Below are 21,282 nucleotides of genomic sequence, written 5' to 3'. Positions count from 1 at the left end.
TGAACCATCTTCCCCTTACAAGCAGTTTTCTGCCTTTTCCAAATTTCCTACAATGACCCTATATTGCTTTCATAATCAGAAAAGGATACAACCGATACAACTATAGTTATTTTAAGTAAAACCGATATAATTCATTATAAGAATAAAATGAATTCCTTTTAATATTTATGAGTTTAACATAAATAATCATCATCATATATTGCCAGGAAAGTTATTCAGATGATAACGGTAGTTCACGTGTCTCTAGCACTGTACCCTTTAGAGAAACACTCTCAAACAGAAAATGAAACCGGCCAGCTTTGCTAGGCAAACATTGGCTGCCGTTGTCATATTCCTGCAGCAAGCCTTCACGGTGGGCTGCGAGGGACCCTTTTCTTCTCATTTCACATCTGGGAAACTGAGGCTTGGAAGAGCAAACTGAAGAGTCCCAGGCCTTGCATGGAGGCTTTGGATCTCCCAGGTCCCCGAGGCAGCTCCCAGACCTCAGATCCCGGCTCCTGCAGGGGAGACATTTTCCCCAGGCATCTAGTGTGTTTCCCGTTATTCCATTTTTTTTTTTTTTTCCCATTACTGGAGGAGGTGCCTGCAGCCAGGGCAGAACTGCAATTAGTGAAGATTTTGTTGGGTTTGCTTTAAAATGATAGTATTTGCATAGGCTCTGTTTATCACTCGAGAGGTGTGCTCCAGCGTGCCAGTCGCACCAGGAAGTGTCAAGGCTGAGGTGTGCCGACGCCTTGGCCAGGCAGGGACTGTCTTTTTCACACGATGACATTAGAGCCAAATGCCACACTCCTCCAGGGAAGGAAAGAACACGGAAAGGACAGTGACTCACGCCCACGTCTGTGGAACCTCTGGGGCTTGAGTCCACCCCAGAAGAACTCATTCTACCGGTGTGCGAACACACTTTCTCTTATTTTTTTAAAAACGGGTCATTTCCAGCCCCTTGATAACAATGGCTGGGAACAAATCTACAAATCAAACGTATTTATCTTAAGTATCTTTCTTTAAAAGTGAGTTAAAAGGCAAATCAGCATGCTATTTTCTACTCTAAAAGGCAATTTCTAAATTTGGATTTTGAAAAAAAATTGTACTCCAGCTTGAAAATCCAATGGCTCTCAGAAGGCAAGTAAGATACACCACTCTTTGTGCTAAAATCATCTTAACTGGTTTAAAATAAATGAGAACAAAATGATGTGAGCGGAACATATGTCTCCCATCGCCTGTCCTCTGGAGGCAGAGGTGGGATGAGCTGTGGCACACAGACCGAGTTCCGTCCGAAGAGGGGACAGGGCCTGGAGTCAGTGTTCTGTGATTTTTAACAGACAGAACCACATCTCGTGGACCACAGACCCAGGCTTCTTCTATTCCAAAGACATCCTCAGTTTGAGGCAAGGATTAAATCACAAAATGTAATCAACAGGTAAGATGCATAAATTGGAGACATTTATTTCCTCCAAGAAAAATGCCTGGCACTCGGAATTTTTAAGCTGTTAAGTAGATGGGCACATTTTCAAGAGTCTTTATTTTGCTTGCCCCCCTCACACAGGGCACAGCAAACCATCCCTGCCTTCTACAATAAAAACACATGCCACTTTAATTTAGCAAAGAAAAGCCAAAATACAGAATCTCTGCACAGATAATTTTTAAATTAAAGAGAGAGAGAGACTGTTAACTGCGTTTTACACCTTTTTGGGGGGCAGTTACTGTCTCCCCGTGTTAATAATTTAACTGTCAAATCACAACAAACAGCTAATTCCATCTTTGAGACGCTAGGATTACAACTTAGAAGGGCAGATTTTAACCGTAACTACTAAATAGCAAATGCTGACAGAAGTCCTGCTTTCAAAGTATCCCCAGACAGGGCTGGGACATGACCAATTTATTTTATCTTATCCATCTAACTATGCACAGGATTAAAATATTTATATCAGGCTTCTCCCTTTAAAACATGCAGTGCAGGCACCAGCTTCGGGGCCACTCCTTAATTTTTCACAGTTTTGGCTTTTCATTGTTTCCAGAAATGCACAGCCCTTGCTGAATACTCTCCAATGCTGCTGAGATCTTTAAGCAGGGAGCCAAGCACACAGGGCGCCCTAACTCGTACGAAAACCCTTCCTCGAGCTGCAAAGGCTGCACAGCCACGGTGACGGAGCTGTTACAACTCCTCCTTCCCAAGAGATGCCAATGAAATCATGCAGGCCTGAGGCCGGCTTCTAGAAGGAGTTTGCCTCTGGCTAGGCTGGCTGATAGAAACCAGAGCCTGGTAAGGATGTCCCAGCCAGGCGGCCAGGTAGGCAGCGGGCAGCAGGGGGTTAATCGGGGAGTAGGGCAGGGATGGGAAGCCGGCCGGGAAATTGGGCTGCAGGGCCCAGCCCGAACAGGCGCAGACACAGGGAGCTCTGTCTGCCTGCCCGCTGCCCGGCACTGTGACTAACCGCCCCACTATTGTACCCTGAAGCCAACCCTTTGTACCATCCCCCTGGCGTCTGGGAGCACGGCCGAAGAACCTTTTACAGCAGTCCCCCCTCGTCCTGGAAACTTGCAGCCTCAACACCCTTTCTTTCAGCTCTCAGGGCTGCTGGGGGCCTGACTAGCAGGGGAACTGTCCTTTACTCTGGTCAAGAAGGGCGACCAGCAAAAAAGCAGAAAAATCAGTCTCCCCAGCTCTAGGCGGGGGGTGGGGGGTGGGGGACACGGACAGGGACAACATGACACACAGCTTGGGGACCAGCTAAACCTGTACTGCCCAATAAAGCAGCCCCTGACCACATGCTACATGTGGAAATCGAGACTTTGAAATTCGGAGAGTCCATCTGAACTCTGGGTTTCAAAGACGTAGTATGAAAAAAAGGTGAAACATCTCATTAATAATTTCATATTAATTACACATTGAAATACACTGTTTTGGATATATATTAGATAAAATAAATTGTATAATTAAAGTGAATTGCACTCATTTTTACTTTTTAAAAAATGTGGCTACTAGAACACATTCGATTACAGATGTGGCTGCATTTGCGGCTCACCTTACGTGTCTACTGGATAGAGCCGGGCTGGGCTGTGGGTATGGCGGGTGGGCTGTGAAGGGGCCTCGCAGCCTGCTTTCTCCCAGGGAGACAATGGCTAGAAGACGCCACTGTTGTCTCCCCACCCAGTGACAACCCCTCACCCAAGGGCCAGGAACACCAGGCCCTCCTGGCCACACCTGACGCAGGCTTGTGTTCACCCGTCTTGATAATTAGGTCTTGCACACTCATGTGTGTGGGAATCCTTTGTAAAACACATATGTATGCACAGGAACATGCACACACATGAGAGGGCCCTGGCCCCTCTTCACAGCAGGCAGTGCCAACCCATCCCGGCTGGCCTTCAGAGAAGACAGATTCACAGGGCACCCAGATGGCCCCCAAAGGCCCCCCTGGAGCCAGACATCTGACCCTTTGTCCTGGGACAAACCGGACCAGCCCAAGGCCCCATCATGACTTTCATGGTCCTTCCTCCATAAATATTAAAAATTATATTTTATGACTGCATTGGTATAAAGATGAATATAATCCAAGCTGAAGTCATCATTATATCTCATTATTATTATAGTCAGTTTTTTCTTCTAATTCTAAAAGATGTTAAAATTAAAACATATTTGTGGGCCCCATGCACTGTGCCTCCCTGGACCATCGCTCTGACATTGCGCCCACTCCCCGCCTGCATCCTCACCCTGTGAGGTGCGTGGGCCCCTCCTGCTGCACTGGGGGCCTGTCTGCCATCCCTGTGGTGACCAGACCACCTTCGTCACTCTGAATTCAGTCCTTAAGTCCTGCCCTGAATGTACGGTGTGTGAAGCCCTCATCAGACACTAGAAAACTTTCTGTATTATTTTTAAAACACAAAAATCAGTCACAAGAAAGGCCCAGAATGCTATCAAGGCTGAAAGCCCCAAATCAGAAAGAACCAAGACCCCCCACAGTGCAGTGCTGGGGTCTCATACCCGGTGCCCAGGCACCAGGTGATGAGCCAGTCAAACATGCCTTATGGTGACATGAGAGGTGACTGTAATGGGGCCCAGCGGCCACCACATGCCAGAGCCATGCAGGCCCTGGGCACCCTGACCCCAGTCCTCACACCCCTGCATCGGGCCGTTTCTGGACATGGATGCCTACAAGGCCTGGCTTTTCAGCATCTCCCAGAAAGAGGCATCTAACGCTCTGGCCCTTCCCTCTCCCGCGGGACCACCATGCCAGGCCTGGGCCCAGACCCTGCTGGAGAGGGACGCGGTGCAGGAGATGGTTAAAATTCTGCATCCTTTTTGCATCCGCCTCCAGAGGAAGCACTGCGTTTTTTTCCTCCCAAGCAGGAGGAGAAAAAAAAAAAAAAGCTGAGAGCAGCAATTTGCAGGCCTTGGGATGTTTTTCTCCTTGACAGCGCTGGGCCCCGCCTTGCTCGGCCTTCCCCGGCCCCGCGGCCACAGCGCCGTGTCTGCCTGCCGCGCGGCCGGCCGGGGCCCCGTGCACGCGCGGCCTCCCCGCGGAGCCGGCCGCCGAGGGAGGAGGGAGGAGGCAGCGGCGGGGATGCCTGGCACTGCCCGGCTTTGTGCCCGCCTCCTCCGCGGCCGCGCTCCCCCTCCAGGCCTGCTCCGGCCCGGCTGCCCGCCTGCTGCCCGCCGAGCGCCCGCCCCGCGCCCACCCTGCGCCCGGGTGCCCTCACCTTCTGGGCCCCGGCCTCCCGGCCTCGGGTCCTGCTCGCGCCCGGGGCGCCCGGCCACGTCCTCGGCGGTGCCTCCGCTCGCCCCACCCTGCTGCCCGCGCTCGGCGGCGAGCCTGGCACGGTGCCAGGCTGCCTGGGAGCCCAGCCCGGGCCGGGAACTTTCCGGCGAGGGGTGTGTGGGGAGGGGTGAGGGGTGCAGGCGGTGCCAGGGGAGGGAGAGGCCCAGATGCCCGGCGGCCGCCCAGAGCCCCGGGCCGGCCCGCGGGGGCCTCCCCCTGCCCGCGTCTCCTGAGCCCCAGAAAGGCACAGACAACACGGGCGCTTTAGTCAAAACAGTCATGTGCAGGAGCCGGCAAACAAACAAAAGCCCTTATTTATTTATTTAGTTCACACACTCAGATAAGGAGACGCCTTTTGTGCACATAATTTCACACACACCAGAAAAGAGGCGATGCCATGATGCTCCCCGCAGCCCAGAGCCCCGGACCGCCCGCCCGGCCTCAGGAATAATGGCATCGCCCGGCCTGGGTATTTCCATATTTAAATTGGGCAGCAGCGTATGATTAATTAAGAAGGAAAAAGGCAAAAAGGAAGAAAAGCGGTGGGGGCGGGCAGCACGCCGTGCCAAGGTGCCCGCCGCAGTGGCTTAACTCCTCCCATGCCAGGCCCAGGCCTTGGCCCTGGGGTTGGGGGTGGCTGCAGCAGGCAGCTTGGAGGGAACGCCATCTGTGCCCACGCTGAGTCCCAGCCTTGGGGTGCACATCCTCACCCACCATCGTGGACCGAGTGCCACCCCAGCTTCAAACGTGGCCCTGGGAACGCTCTCTTATTTTCTCATTCAAAGCTGCTCAGCCGTGCACAGGTCAGCATGCTGTGCCGCAGCTGGGGAAAGAGACACCCCGAGGGCCCCCAGTCAGTGCCCAGACCAGGAAGAGCCCCTGCCATTCTGGCTGGGACAGACTGGTCCTTTGCCATCCACACCTTCACCCCCAACATGCAAGCCACGGTGAGGCTCTGCCCCGGTGGGGCTCCCAGATTCCTCCGCACTCACACAAGCCCACTAACAAGGGCTGCCCCACGGCCCTTCTGTCCCTGAGAGAAGCCGGCTGCTCTGGGAACGGGGCAGGAAGGGCTGCCACCCTCGGGAAAGAATGCAGGGCTGTGGCTAAGTGAGAGCCAGGGAAGGCCATATCCCCAGAGGCAGGCGGTGGGCCCCGTGGAGGCCTGGGTTTAGGGTCCAACCATCACTGACGGTTCAGCCCTTGTACTTGCCAGCTATGGGGGAATGAGCACATTTTCTGGCCTCTCTGGGCCTCAGTTTGCCCACCTGTAAACTGGGGATAATAGTGCCTGCCCCATGGAGTTGAGGAGAGGAAGAGAAGCTTCTGGTTGAGCAGAGAATCTGCCCGAGTTCCCAGAACCTCTGCCTTGAGGTAGGCAAAAGATGGGGCCGGTGGGGCCTCTGGCAGGAAGCTCCTCAGCCCAGGAACAAATCCAGAACAGTCCAAATCCAGTCGGCAGGTGGATGAAGTTGAGGGCCGGGGGCTGGGAGAGCAGCTAGGATTATCCAGGTGGGGCCAATCTGATCACATGAATCCTTAAAAGTGAAGAACCTTTTCCAGCTGTGGTCAGAGAGAGGCACAACATCCCTCTTAGGAGATGGAGGAAGAGGCCATGAGCCAAGGAATGTGGCACCTCTAGAAGCCAGAAAAGGCTAGGAAAGGGATTCTCCCCAGAAGGAGCCAGTCCTGCCCACGCCTTGATTTCAGCCCATGAGATTTTTCAGACTTCCCACTTCCACGATGGTACGACAATAAACTTGTGTTGTTTGAGCCTCTAAATCAGCGAACTCTGTTACGGCCGCAATAGGAAACTCATACAGCCCCTGCCCACCAACACCCCAGAGGCCTCTGAGGGAGACTGAGGGGACGCGGCTGCTGACACCTGTGCTCCACGCACCGTGCTCATCTGTCGCGGGCGGGGCAGGGCTAGGATCAGCAGACCTCATCCCTGCCCTCGGAGCCTTCCACCAGGCGGCCAGACGCTCTGCAGAGCCTCCTGTCCCAGGGGCTCTAACCTCACCTCCTGGCAGCTGCTCCTCCTCCTCCTGCCTATCCTCCTTGCCACCACTCACTGAGTGTTGCCCATGAGCAGGCACCGTGCTAAGCATTATCTCGTGCCATCCCCACCCTGACAGGCTCAGCGGAACCCCCAATTCCTGGCCCATAGTTTGGGAGGTCGAGGGGCCGTTTTCTGCTTCAGAATCATTCATGTGTCCTTCTCACAACAGGACAGGCAGGAGGTCCTTGGGCCAGTGCCTCTGCTCCTCGGGCCCAGGGTCCCCGTTCATAAGGGGCTGATGACAGCACCTCACAGGGCGGCTGTCAACATGGGCAGCCGGTGCTGCGCATGCAGTGAGTGCTCAACACTGCCCTGTCAAGTCAGCTCCGGGGAGACTTGTGTTTTTCTCTAAAAATAAGATGCCAGGGCTAGCCCCCCAGTACTGACCCTACACAGGGCCCTGGGGGCTGAGCCCTTGGCCAGGGCAGAATTCAGAGACAACCCTAAGAAGCTTTTGGAACCTAAAGGTCTCTTGTGACAGCCTTCACTCCCTTAGGAAATAAGCAGAAATGTGCATACAAAGGGTTGTTTATAACAGGGAGAACTGGAAATAATCTAAGTGTCCAGTAACAGGGTTAAGAAATCCATGTGATGGAATATTAAATAGTTATTAAAAATCAACTTGTAGAATACTATCTTCTGACATAGGGAATGAGTTGTGATAAAATAGTAAAACAAGCAGAAGACAAAATGATACATATAATAAGATGCTAAGATACTAATTTTGTTTAAAATTCTATGTTTACATAAAAGCTGGGTGAAGTGTTCCCACTGGCTACCTCTGAGTATGGTTTTATAGGTGATCAAAAATTTTTTTTCTTCTTTTGTGAGGATTCAAAATGTTCTAAAATATACATGCAACATCAGTGATGGCAAAAAAAAAAAAAAAAAAAAAAATCGGCACAGAAAAGGAGTCCTGCTCCTTCAACAGAGCTGCCTGTGGGTCCTCAGCACGTGTCACGAACAGGTGCAAGGAGTGGGGCCAGCTCAGTGGGTCTGTGACGGATCTGCCACACAGGGCCCCACCCTCAGGGATGCCCTGTGCTCAAAGGGCCCACGCTTGGGTTCATGCTCTGTCGTCACCATCTTGAAACTCTTAGTCACTGTTGAACAAGGGCTCCACGTTTTAATTTTGCACTGGGCTTTGCAAACTACGTAGCCAGTCCCGGCAAGGAGCCCCGGGCCTCTGGACCTCCACTTTGCTTTCCAGCTTCCTAAGCCGAGCAGCCAGCTTTTCATACCAGGTTTGTTTTACTCCCCACTCAGTGCCTCCTTCTCTTCTTCTCCTTGCTACAAGGGCCACCAGTAAAAACGGGAGATGGGGCTGAGTCCTGTGAAAGTACATATCCATCACTTGCAGCGCTTTTCTTGGAGACTCAAATTAGCACCTCACCAAGTTCTTAGGACCTTCTTACCAGGTGTGTGTTTTCCCCATAAAACCAGCTGCCTCAGACCCAAAGCCACTGCTGCGGACCTGTCCTCCACCTGGTCCTACCAGTGAAGGCTCAGGGAATACCCAGGAGGCTTCCTCCTACAGCTTCTGCAGCAACACTGCCAGAGAGGTGGTGAGCTGCTCATCTGTGGGGGCATTCAACAAAGACTGCACGGCCAACAGCAGGAGCACTATACAGAAAACACCTTCTCTGGATGGGAAATTAGCCTGGAGAACCTCATCCTGGTGTTATAATTGCACGGGCATCTGGCAGCTTCTCAAGGTAGGGTGCATGTCCGACCTACCTCTCATGCCCAGTGCTCAGCCCAGGGCTAAAGGCACAGGGGAGATAAGAAAAGACACACACAAAATGAGGAGAGGCAAGCTATTGAAGGTTGATATGAGATGCAAGAAAGAGAAATTCCAGAACTGCCCCCGAAGCACGTGGTGGGTGAGAGGAGTCGGGATCCACGGTCCACCTTGACAACAGTAAAACAGCAGCAGCTAACGTTTAGCCTGCTGTGTGCTGGTGCCACGCTAAGTGTTCACGTGGCTATCACAAGTCTCCCAACAACTCAACTGAGTCAGAACCATTAGTAAGCCCATTTTATGAATGAGGCAGTAGAGGCTCAGAGAGGTGAAGCTACTTGTCTGGGGCCACCCAGCGAGCACTGGGTGGGGCAGTGCTGGGGTTTGAGCCAGGCCTGGCTCATTGCAGAGCCAGACTTCGATGCAACGAGATGCCCAGGCTTTTGTAACTGGTGGCGGCTATACCGCCTGGGATGTGAAAAAAGTTCAAGTTCAGGTTCACTTTCTGCATCCTGTCTCTCCTTCATCACACACTGAGCACCTCGGGCACAGCCTGGGGCGGGGGGGTGGGGTGGGCACGGAGGCTCCCCAGAGGATTTGGGGATGGGGCAGCAGCTCAGGAACCACATTTTAGGGAGACTTTAACTTCAAATCAGCTCACTTGAGCAGATCTGGTCTGAAAGAGGCAGGCCGGCTTCAGCTACCTGGAGGGCTCAGTGGAAGCCGACACCTCCCCATGATGCGGGGTAAATGAGGTGCAGACGCCCCTCCCTCCCTGTGCCCCACACCTAGGGGGCATCCTCCTCAGACCTTGGGCTGGGGCCGGGGTCCCTAGGAAACTGGCCTCCCTTTTAACACTAACCAGCTCGTGTGTACACAAGGGGTTGCCACCTGGGGGGGCCACAGGGTTCAACCCAAGGATGTTTCCTCTGTCCTGTGGTAGTTTCAAATTTTGGACATTCCACTCGCAAATCTGGATTTCCTTCTCCTCAAGAGTCAGAAGCTCTGGCACTCCAGGCCCTTACCCTCTTGGCAGCAACTGGACGACCCGATGTGTGGCGTCCCCTTAGGGCAGGCCTGGGCGCTCTGTTCCCACAGTCCCCGCAAACTCTTCACTGTGCCCCATCTGGCCTGCCGGACCCTGTAGGCTGCCCGTTTGAGGACCCTGCTGGAGCATCCAGGGTACAGAGGGTGGGTGACCTGACCAGTCCCCGGCTAGCCCAGGCATTCTCACTCCTGTGCGGCTGCTCCCTCCACTGCCCCTGCAGCCTCTCACCAAGGAGGGACTTTGGGGTCCGGGTGATGGAGGTGAGGTTAGCAATGGCCTCTGGAAGGCTGGGGACCTGGCCACTGCCAAGAGCAGGAACAGCCAGATGGTCCGTTCTGTGGTTGGGGGGCATTAAGTCAAACTCACATCCCCAGGCCCAGGTCCAGCGTCCAGGGCAGAGCTCTGGGAGCTTCTGAGGCTTTGCCACCACCATGGTGGGGTGGCTTCCCCACCCTGTGGGTGCCCCCCAGGGATCAGGCCACGCAGAGGGCTGGAGGCTTTGTCTCAGGCAAAGGGAGGGAGGTGTGCAGAGAAACCAGCTGGGGACGCGAGGGCTGGGCCTGGGCCTGTGGACAGAGGCAAGGGAAGACACCAGTGTCCCCATCCCTGTGCTCCCCAGGGACAAGGCCCCACAGGGCTGGGCTCCTTCTCCTCCCCAGGGCTGACCACAGCTGCCATGTTGTGTCCCCCAGCTCCTGTCATGGCGGATTGACACCGGCTGCTCTGGCACAGCTGCCACAGGCAGCACAGACAGGGTAGTGGTGGCCAGAGGTCCTGCTCAGGATGGTCACCGGGGATGGCCACAGGAAAGCCGCTCAGGCAAGTGGGGGGGATCAGGAGCAATGTCCACCCCGAGCCCCCAGGATCCGATTCCATTGCAGGACAAGGAGACAGCTGTGCAGGGGGGGTGCCTCTTCCGGAGCTGTGGGGTCCCCCAGCACGTGTGTGGCCCCTGGGCAGGCCCGCGCCTCGGAGGGTTAACACCTGAGAGCTAGATGGCATCGATGCCCCCTCCTTCTGCCCTCCAGCCAAAGGGGGGGGGAGGGGTGGGCAAAAAAGAATAGGGCAGAAGAAAACCAGAGAGATCTTCTCTGCGCTTTCAGAGCCCTGATGGCCGCCGCCCAGACCCAGCAGCCCGGGGGAGGGAACGTGTCGGGAAAGACTCCCTCCCGAACTTCCCGCGTCTTTGTTCCGAGGAGGCTGGAGGGCCCGGGCTCCGCCGTGCGCGCTGATGGCGGCCCCAGCGGCGGGGCGCCCCCCGCGATTGCCCCCCGGGGCGCCCCCTCCCGGCGCGAGCCCGGGACCCCAGACCCGGACCCAGACCCCTGCGCTCGGACCTGGACCCTGGACCCCCGCGGCCGCGGCGGGCGCCGAGGGCAAGGGCGGGAGAGCGGGCGCCGCTTACCAGGTCGTCCCGGAGCGCCCTCGCGGTCCGGCAGGCCGCAGCCGGAGTCAAGTTCACGTCCGGACGGCGGACTGTCCGAGGTCCCAGGCGCCGCCGGGCAGAGCGAGGCCGCGAGCGGCCGCGGCCCCGGGTCACCTCCGCGGCCGGCCCCGCGGCGCCGCTGTCACCCCAGCCCCGCGACCCCAACTTTCCGCACAATCGCGAGCTGGAAGTTTCCGGGCTTCGCGGGCGCTGGGCTGGGTTTCAGCAGCGACGTCTGAGCTTGGCAACAAAGAGGGAAAGCAGGCCGGGAGAGGGGAGGAAAGAAAGAAATACGGTGGAGAAAGGGCCGGCTACTTAGAAATCTCCAGAACTTGAAATTCCACCCAGAAGTTTTTTCGGTTGTTTTTTCTTAAGGGATAAACCAGCACCCCCAGTCCTCTCTAGCCCTGCTCTGCTCCCATCGCCCAGGCACCCTCCTCCCTCGGCACCTGCCTGGTTCATAACCCACTCCAAAGCGACTTGGGCAAATTTTTTAGGGGGGAGAAAAGTGGGTACAAGACGCTTGCTGAAAGGTAGTTGACACTCAGACTGTATCCCCACACATCCCTTGTCTTGTCCCCTCAGCACAGGGGCTTGAGCCAGCCGCCAGGAGCAGCTACTCTGTGTTCCTGTCCTGGGAGTGGAGGGACAGCTGGGACCCCTGGTGTCCAGGAGAGGATGTGGGCTCCATACTGGTCCTGGCCCAGGCCCACCTGCTCCCGCCCACACCTGTGGTGCATGTAGGACCCTGTTCTCGCCCTTCAGGCAGATGTTCCGCGTGTGAGGCAGGAGGACGCCTGGCCTTACCCTGAGCTGGAAGCTCGGGCCTCCTCTTCTTGGGAGCTCCTTGGCTGCTGGCGCTGTTTTTTGCCTTCTCGGCTCTGCCTGGCAGGGTCCTTGGGGACACGTCTGAGCTGGGGGAGGCTACCAAGTGGCCCCAGGCCTGGGAACCTGTGCAGTGGCCAAGCCCAGGCCCTTTGAGGGCCCTGTGAGCACTGGAACAGGAGCTGAGGGGCACAGATGTCGAGCTGCCGATGGGCCTTGAGATGCTCCTGCACTGCTCTGTTCGTCTATTCATCTGTCCATCCTTCCCTGCCAGACATGCTTACGGAGGAGACGCTTGATCACAGGCCGGCTGTCCCAGAGCACTGTTTCAGGCTGGGGAGCGTGGGGTTATCTGTTTGTTTCTTAAAATTGAGTGAGGGGGCCGTGGACACCAGGGTGAGGGTTGGGGTGGGGGCAGCATGTTGTCTCTTGTTCCACAAAAGTGGGCGGTGTTCCGAGCTCCAGAGAGCACTAGCGATTCTCAAATGTGATCCTTTCTGGAGTCGGTCCTGGACCTCCATACGTGGTTCACGGAAGAGGGTGCAGCCACGGGGGCACTTGATGGTGCTGCCCATCCATCTGGAGACTTCCGGAACTTTTCATGGGGCTGAGGACATGGAGGTAGTGGAGGTGGACAGGTGGTGCCTGGGGCTGGCTGGGGCGGGGGGGACATGGAGCCAGTTTTCAGAGCCGCAAATACTCATCAGCTTACATACACAGGCTGCCAGTTTGTCCCCAGTGCCTGCATTTGGCCTCATTTGGGGGTAAAATCCACCCACCAGTGAACCCCAGGATCCTTTCCCAGAGGGAGTGGAATGAGGTTTCTTATTGTGTTTTTACAGGAGCAAGCATGGGCGTCGGCTCTTCTCATTTCTCCCCAGGATGTAGGCAGGCCAGCTGTGCACACTCCAGCAGAGCGGTTGAAGTTCCATCGAGTCTTGAGGCTCAGTGCCAGGGTGTGACATTTCACAACAATATGCAGTAGATACCCCTCACCTGAAGTGAAAGCTCCTAGCACAGAGGCTTGGCCCTCTCCTGGGGAGGGAAGCCTGCCTGGCTCGCCCTCTCCCATCCTCAGCTGCCGCCACTTGGTGTTTTCAGGACCGGAAAACGCGTTGAGAACCTCACGTCTTCCTGGAGCTTGCACCCATTTGCTTTCTGACATCTGGTCACTGGTGCTGTTCGTCCCAAAAGGGGATGTCGCTCACCCTAGCTCCATCAAAAACCGTCAAGATCTTGTCCCAGCAGGCTTCATGGGCGTGTGACCTGTGCTGCAGCCCCGTGCTCACTGCTCTGCTGTCCCCATCTTAGAATTCTTCATCTTTTGAACAAGCGGCCCTGCATTTCCATTTTGCCCTGGGCCCTGAAAATTATGTAGCTGATCCCTACTTTGGCCATTGGTTAACAGGATCATAAAGTAGGAAAAAAAAAAAAGATTTTTTTTTTTTTACTAAATTCTGTTTACAGGAATAATTTCAGATTCTACCTAAACAAGATAAAATATTTTAATTGAAGATCATTGTAATTAGAGAAAACGTTCACCTGAAAGAGGCAGGAAGTTGTTATGGAAATAGTACAGCTCTGAGAGTCGGAATCATTCACGCTCAGCCCCCAGCTCCGCCGTGTGGGCGCCGGCTGCCGTCTCAGGGCCTCGGCTCCCACGTGCAGGGGGTGACAGCTCCCACTGCAGGGTGTTCTGAGCAGCCGGGACGGTGGGAGAGCTTGGCAGAAGATCAGGCACATACCAGCTACTCAGTAACAAGTACCCTTGATGGTCATGGTAATCATTTGAGCCTCAGTGCAGTCTGACTACTTTTAATATAAGAGTATTTAACTCCTTTTATTGTAAAAGTAATACACATTGTTACAGAAGGTTTGGAGAATATAGAAAAACAAAGAGAGAGAGAGAGACAGAGACAGAGACAGAGACAGAGAAAGAGAGAAAGAAAAAGCAAGCAATTCTTTACCTCTTCGTCTTTTACTCCAAAGCCTTCCACCAGTGACATTACAATTTCTTTCTTTATAGTTATATAAATAGACATGCAAATACATTTCATTCTAAAAGCTTTCTTTTCTTTTACCCCAGGGTCTTACTTTTTAACAGAAACTGCAGCGAGGCCGGCAGGAGGACGGGTGCACGGCTGCGGCCCCAACAGTGGGCTCCTGTGTGCCGACTGCATTCAGCGCAGCTCCACACGCGGGGGTAAATCCACGGGCTCTGCGGTTGCCTGGCCACAGGGACCATAAATTGTGACACTTGCGGTCATGGAAGTGCCGAGTGATAAAAACTCGACGTCACAAAGTGTCCTTAACCTGCTGCTGCCTCATCTTTCTCATTTGTGACTTGGTTAAAGAAAATTTTTTTGTAACAGTTTCAGGCTCTTCTTTTTCGTTTCCTCAGTCTGCTGCAGAACCCCTTCAGTCAGGGAGGGAAAAGCAACCAAGCCAATCTGGTCTCCTTGTTGGCACCTCTGTGAGGCCAGCTGGCTAGAGGGAGGGGGCCCGATGGCGGAGGGAGAGGGCGATGCTGGGGTCCCAGCAGCCCCCAAAGCAGGCGGGGCCCTCTCCTCGAAGAAGCTCACCTTTAACCTCCAAGCCCAGCCGACAGGCCCCCTGATTGTGCAGTAGATTACAAATCGCACAAGAACCCAGAGCAGACAACAGACACAGGAGAAACACAGCCCTTGCCCCCAAATCTGCGCTCCATGAACCAGCTATTTGGGGCCCAGAAGCTCCCAGGAACTGAAGTCTGAAGGTGGTGAGAATCCAGGCATGAGGCCAAGTCTGAGCTCCACTGGCTACTGGCCCGGGGACTTTGGGCAAGTCATTTCTCTCTGAGCCTCAGTTTCCCCAGTTTGGAGAGAGTGGTGGCGGTAAACAATAGCCCCAGCCTCACAAGGCCAAGCCGGGCAGGAGATGCGCTAGAGTGCTCTGGCTCTGGCACAGGGTCTGCCCCCCCCGCCCTCCCCCCAGTCCCTGCAACTCACCAAGGAGGGGCTCCTCCGGTGGGGAAAGTGGCACAGGGGCAGAGAGACCAGAACCCCGCTCCCCACCCTTTTCCCGGGCAGCATGGGAGACTGGTACCTTTGGGAGAGGTGCTCAGAGCTACAGGGTTGCGGCACTCCAAACGGGAGGGTCTGGCTTCACGGCTACCCCAGCTGGTTCAGGGACAGGCCTCCTCCCTTCATCGGCAGAGCCCAGTGGGCACGGCAGCCCTCGAGAATAACCCAGCCCAGAAACGGCCAAAGAGCCAGGGAAGGGGCCCCGCCTCTCACTCTGCTACCAGCTTCCAGGCGGTTCCCTTTCGCTGGACCGGGGCATCCTCGCAGCCCAGTCCTGGACCCAGCTCTGCGTCCCTGACCTGCCACAGCTGGAAAAAAGAAAAAGAGATATTTGTTTTTATTTAATTTGTTTATAAAAAGAAAAGTGTTTGTTACAGAAAATTTGGAAATACAGAAAAGCACAAAAAAGAAAACAAAAATTACCCGTGAGATAACTACCAGGTATGTTTTCTTGAAGTCCTTCTGGTATCTTTCCCAAACCATATACTATATGTACTAGACATGTCTGTATGATCATACTATAGGTTATTTCAGATCCTTTTCGCTTAATATGTTGTGAGTATTTTGTGTCATTAAGTATTATTCTCTATGGGATTTGAAAAATAAAATCTAAATATCAACTAATTTTTTAAATCAACTTCACTGAGGTGTAATTTCCATGAAGATCTCTTTCACTTGTGCTGTTCGACGAGTTTTGACACATGCATACCCCCATGTAACCAGCACCACAATCAAGAAAAAAAATACGATCACCACAAAATGTCCCCTAGTCCCCCTTGCAGGCGGGCCCTACCTCCCAGGTCCCAGGCAGACACCCATCTGAATCCTACCACTGTAGATTAGTTTTACCTTTATTTAATTTAACATAAGCGGGATCAGAGAGTAGGATCTCTTGCTCAGCATAACTGACACTCATGGACGTCGCTGAGTCTCTCACCAGCCCACGCCTTATTGTTTTACGGTATCCCATCGTATGGCGCCCACAGTCTGTTTACCCACTCATCTGTGGGTGGACAGTTGGGTTATTTCTGATGTTCTGGCTATTGCGAACAGAACTTTGTGAATGCTTTAAATTTTTAACGAGCTGTGTCACTGGCACAGGTTGAGGTAGACCCACCGTGTGGGCGTGGTCCGTGTGTTTCCTGCCTGGAGCATCGCGCTGAGTTCATCCTGGGTGGGTTATCACTTTTGCCACTGTTGTCAGACATGTTGTCCCGTTGAAGTGTTTGCTACTGTAAATCATGCTGCTGGGAACAGCTTTATCCTGACACTTCTACGTACGGCTGTGTTGCTTTCCTGAGGGTAAATTCCCATAAGCGTGTTAGGTCAAAGGGTGTCCATGCATTTAAGGTCCTTGACGCACCAGGTCAGGACTTCTAGGCATGTTCCTATCCAGATTCCCCCCATTTGCTTCTCATAAGAAGGACAGGCATCGTGACCCCCATCGTTCAGATGGGAAAACTGAGGCCTACAGAGAAGGAGTTGCCAGCAAGGAGTCACACAGCTGGTTAGGGGCCGAGCTGGGAGGAAACCCCCACCTCGAAGTCTCGCACTCTTCCAAGACGACTTACTGCCTCACTCTCACGCATCTGCCTCTATCAGAAGCGCTTGGAATTTTCCCACAAAGATTTCCATGAAAATCAGATTGTGGGCTGAGGGATGAAAGGCAGCCTCATGTTAATTAGTCTGGCTTTGGTTTGGTTCATCCACCGAGCTTGAGCGTGTGTGACGATCTCTGTGTCTTTATACACACGCACACTGGCACTCTCACACACACCAACACCAGTGGCGGCCCATCCAGATGATCTGGTCCAGATTCTCCTTCTAACCCGCCTTCAGAGTCGGGAGCCACAGGGTCTCCTGACTTTACAGTTGCGATACATTCTGACCCAGGACAGGGGGCCCTGGCTTGGCAACCACGCACCTACTCAGCAGACTTGGCCCAAAGGACGTCTGGTTATTTCCCCAAATCTAATCTCCCCTGGGGGACAAAGATCAGGCTGTTGGGGGGATTCAAAGGAACAATCCTGAGACAGCCGGATCCCTGGCACTCAACGGGGCCCAGCAGAGGACGGGGGAAGTGGAGGTGCTCCTTGGAGTATAGGCATCCCACATACTTGTAGAGGGCTCTCAGGCCACTCTAGGGATGTGGGAACAGCTCAGCACTAAAACTAAGACAAAGTTTGATCCGTTCAGTCATTAACTGGCTCCTACATATCTAAGACACCCGTTATCTTATTTAATCCTCAATGACCAAATATTGTTATCCCCATCTTACAGACGAGACACCTAAGGTTCAGCGAGGTTAAGAAACTTGCCTGAAGTCACACAGCAGTGGGCACTCAGTCTCAGCATGACTGCTCTTTGTAGACATCAGGCCCCAGCCTCTCTTCTGAGTTAGAAAGGTCTCTGCCCCTGGGTGTGGCTGGCAGACCCCAAGGCGCACACATTCGTCTGAAGCTAGCTCACCTAGAGCCCAAGATGATTTGTAATTGCTTGGAGGATACAAATGGTCCAGACTCTCCCTCCCCCTGACTCAATCCTGAGGAGCTTCCTTCCTGGAACCAACCTCAGGGCTCAGGTCCCTGCGGGACTTCCTTCCTGGGACCACACCCCAGGCCCACCCCACTACTGAATAGACCCATTAATGCCCTGTTCCTGCCCCCATTTAAGGTGAGTGTTGCTCGCTGAGTGGGGACAAAGAATCACCTCCTCTCAGCCTGGGGTCCAAGGCCTCCCTGTTCTCGAAGCCAGCAGGTCTAAGGAGGCCTTGTCCACGGGGGAAGAAACCAGGAAAGGAAGAGCCCATTCTCTCAGAAAACATGTGTTTTCTGTTTACAGAGGGGCCTGTCCAGTTCCCATGCTTTGTTCTTTAATATGGAGCCAAAAACAAAAAAATTCAAATTTGCAGCTTCCTCCCCGAGGTACATACATATGGAGGCTGGAAAATCTGGATTGCTGTGGGCACCCTGTGCTGGGCCTCGTGTCTGGTCTGCCGCCAATGTCCAGCATCACTCGGCCTTTTATACCAACCTGGAAAGCCACGTGGATAGCCAAAATGCCCGTCTCCGTGTCTCCCAGGGAGAGAGGGTGGAGATGAGAGAGGCAGGCAGCCTTGGGGTAGCTGGGGTTTGGTGAACGTCGCGGGAAATGCGCTCACCCACACTTCCCAGCCTCATGACACCGGCATGGCAGACTTGGTCCAACAAACTGGGCGTTCTGAAATCACCCACTTTCTCACGGCCTCTCCTCAGATGCTGGACAGACCGTGTCTTTTCCCATCACCTGAGCAAGGAGACCCCGTGTGACAGGTGGGTGCTAACTTGGCATGGAATCTTCAGGCTCCTGGCATAGAGCTCACAGGTCCTGGGCATCGTCAGAATGGGAAGTGGGGCTTAGCTCTGGGTAGAAGGGTCTTCCTACTGGGGATGAGGCAGCAGTGAGCTAAGGTAAGCAACAGAGCTGGCAGCCAGCTGCGCCCCCTGAATCTATTGTCACAGGAGCCAGATTAGCAGAGTGTAAAAGCCTCAGATGCAGAATCAGGGATCCGGCCCAAATGCAGGCTGTGCCGCTTCTCCCGAGAGGCCTGGGGCAAACTGCTTCTGATCTCAGCCCCTCCATCTGCGAAAGGGGGTGGTGGGCCATACCAGCATTTAATGGCGCTGCTACGAGGAGTAATGCGACGACACAAAGGCATAGGTCCCCGGCCTGCCTGGCACGTGGTTCCCAATAACTGGCAGCTGCTATTATGATCGCTGGGCCTTCAAACTTTGATGCGGCACAGTCACACAGCTCAGGCCCGAGTCACAGCCGACAGAAGGGGGGCTCTGCAATCCCTGACCGGGGACCGAGCCTGGCCAGGGCGGGAGTGGGACGCCTCGCCGGGGCCCGGCCTCCTCCCCGTGGAGGGCGAGAGCCGACGCCCTGGCTTACAGGGAGCCTCGCGTCCTGCCCAGGGGCGCTGCGTCCCGGCCTCGCTCGCGCGGAAAGGCCGGCCCCGGCACCGCGCGCTTTGATCCGCCTGCTCTCCCTCCTGGCCGGGCGGGCCAGCAGCGCGCGTCCCGGTGGCGCGCCGGGCCCGCCCCGCTTTGATCTCTGTCCCCCGGCTGTGCGGCCTCCACTGCGGCCACTGCGTGAGGTCCTGCGCACCTGGGGGCGGGTGGGGACATGAACGAGGGGAACAGAAGGAAACGCACGCGGGACCAAGGCGGGGAGCCGCGCCCTTCCCCGAAGGGACCCACGCGGCTCCGGCCTCGGCACCGCCAGCCGCCCGCCCTTCCGTCCCGCTCCGGAAGCCAGGGCCAGCGCCACGGGCGGCGCGGACGCAGCGTGGCGGCGAGGGGGCGGGGCCGGGCGGGGCCCTACGTGCCCGGGGGCGGGGCCTCTGCGCGGCCGGCTCCGGAAGCGCGGGCCAGGGCGCGGCGGGCGGCGGCGCGAACGCAGCGGCGCAGCCGATGGGGCGGGGCCCGGGCTGGGGGCGTGGCCTCCACGCGGCTGGGCGGGGCCTCTGCGCGCTGTCTCCGGCTGCCAGGGCGGCGGGCGGTGCGGACGTAGCGTCGCCGCCAAGCGGACGGGGACCTGGGCGGAGCCTTACGCGGCCGGGGGCGGGGCGTGGGCGGGGCCTCTGTGCGGAGGCGGTGGCGGTGCTGATTCAGTTTCCGCGTCCCGCGGCCTTCGCTCGCTGGCGCGAGATGTTGGAATTGAGTTTCGTTTACTTCACGTTGTCGTTCCTTTAGATTTTCATTTTTTTAAAGTATAACAATTTTGTCTTTTTTTCCTTCTCCCTAACCAGATAACAAAACAGCAGAGAATTTGAAAAACCTGGGAGAGTACAAATGAAAATAAGAAATCTTTCAGGCTCTCACAGCGCAAACCACGGCCGAGAGCTCGGCGTCGACTCTCGTCTTGAGTCTTTTTCTGGTGAATATATGTATTTTTCCGTAATCGGAAGGACACGGTCCATACACCTGTAAGCACCTTAACAAAATAACTCTCTTTTTCTGGCTGTAAAGCGACACGCGTTAGTGCAGAAAATTTGGACAATTAAAAACATACGAAGAAGAAAATAAAAACAACCTGATCCCACCGTGTGAGATTAACATTTTGGCATTTTTCCTTCCTCTTGACACAATTGAACATCTGTTTGAAACAAAATTGGGATTATAGTGTAAATATTGTTTTGCACCTTGCTCCTTTCATGCATGGCTGTGTTATAAGTGTCCCCACATCACTGAGGGTTCGTCTACTATGTTGTTTGTAATCACACAGCCCTGTATTGGGGGGTTTGTGTTTTATTTAACTTATATACTATGATTGGACATTGATGCTGTTTATATTTTCCATCTCTTCCTTGCTTCCTTTTTCTTTTATGGTGAATATCCTTGTAGCTAAACCTGTGTGCATGTTCACGAAAATGCCTTATGACAAATCCCCAGCTGTGGAATTGCTAAGTCAAAGAATGTAATCACTAATGCTTCTTGTACCCCTCTTTTTTACTTTATGTGCTTTCCAAATTTAAAAAGTAATAAATGAATATTTTAACAAGTGATATGACCCAAGAATACTATATATACAAAAAATGATCTCTCATATGGAAAATATATAAAGAACTCTTACAACTTGACAACAACAAACCCTATCAAAAAGTGGGTAAAGGACTCAAATAGACATTTCTGCAAAGATGGTATACAAATGGCCAATAAACACATGAAAAGATGTTCAATGTCACTAAACATTAGGGGAACAAATCAGAACCACAATGAACTACCACTTCACACCTATTAGGATGGCTATTATTTAAAGGAAAAAACCCCCGAAGCTTACAAGTATTGGTGAGGATGTGAAGAAACTGGACCCTCCATGCATTGCTAGTGGGAAGGCAAAATGGTGCAGCTGCTGTGGAAAACAGCATGGTAGCTCCTCAAAAAATTAAACAGAATTACCATCTGACCCAACAATTCCACTCCTAGGTGCATACCCAAAAGAACTGAAAGCAGGGACTCTGGCAGATAGTACCTATCCATGTTCGCAGTAACATTATTCACAATGGACAAAAGGTAGGAACAACCCAAATGTTCATCAACAGAGGAGTGGATCAACCAAATGTGGTCTATACCTACAGTGGAATTTTATTCACCCTGAAAAAGGAATGAAATTCTGACACATACTGTGACATGGATGAATCTTGAAAACATACATGTTAAACCAAATAAGCCAGACCCAAAAGAATAAATAATACATGATTCCACTTACATGAGGTACCTAGATTAGTCAAATTCAAAGTCATAGAGAAGGAAAGTAGAACAGTGGTTACCAGGGGCTGGAGGGAGGGGAGGATGAGGAGTTATTGTTTAGTAGG

The 21,282-nt window shown here is 53.9% G+C and overlaps 3 long non-coding RNA genes across 4 annotated transcripts; 1 reads left to right on the top strand and 2 right to left on the bottom strand.

Annotated features, from left to right (window-relative positions):
- Positions 1-5,056: 5,056 nt before the first annotated feature.
- On the bottom strand, positions 5,057-13,583 carry LOC138921274 (uncharacterized). Of its 2 annotated transcripts, XR_011433721.1 has the most exons (4): positions 13,405-13,583; positions 11,845-13,247; positions 11,017-11,272; positions 5,057-5,583 (listed from the first exon to the last, which is right to left on the bottom strand). It is a non-coding gene; the product is annotated as an uncharacterized lncRNA (long non-coding RNA). The 2 variants fall into 2 exon arrangements; XR_011433720.1 differs by lacking the exon at positions 13,405-13,583 and having other exon boundaries at positions 5,057-6,323; positions 11,845-11,962.
- An 89-nt stretch (positions 13,584-13,672) lies between these two features.
- LOC138921272 (uncharacterized) lies at positions 13,673-19,221 on the bottom strand. Its single transcript, XR_011433718.1, has 3 exons — positions 17,958-19,221; positions 14,947-15,232; positions 13,673-14,090 (listed from the first exon to the last, which is right to left on the bottom strand). It is a non-coding gene; the product is annotated as an uncharacterized lncRNA (long non-coding RNA).
- Positions 18,763-19,836, top strand: LOC111771033 (uncharacterized). The gene is made up of 2 exons (XR_002804595.2): positions 18,763-19,062; positions 19,717-19,836. It is a non-coding gene; the product is annotated as an uncharacterized lncRNA (long non-coding RNA).
- The last annotated feature ends 1,446 nt before the right edge of the window (positions 19,837-21,282 follow it).

The sequence above is a fragment of the Equus caballus genome, chromosome 28 (genome assembly GCF_041296265.1).
Source record: "Equus caballus isolate H_3958 breed thoroughbred chromosome 28, TB-T2T, whole genome shotgun sequence".
NCBI classification, from domain to species: domain Eukaryota; kingdom Metazoa; phylum Chordata; class Mammalia; order Perissodactyla; family Equidae; genus Equus; species Equus caballus.
Note: the sequence above shows the minus strand (reverse complement) of the source record. Positions and strands in the feature narration are given on the sequence as shown.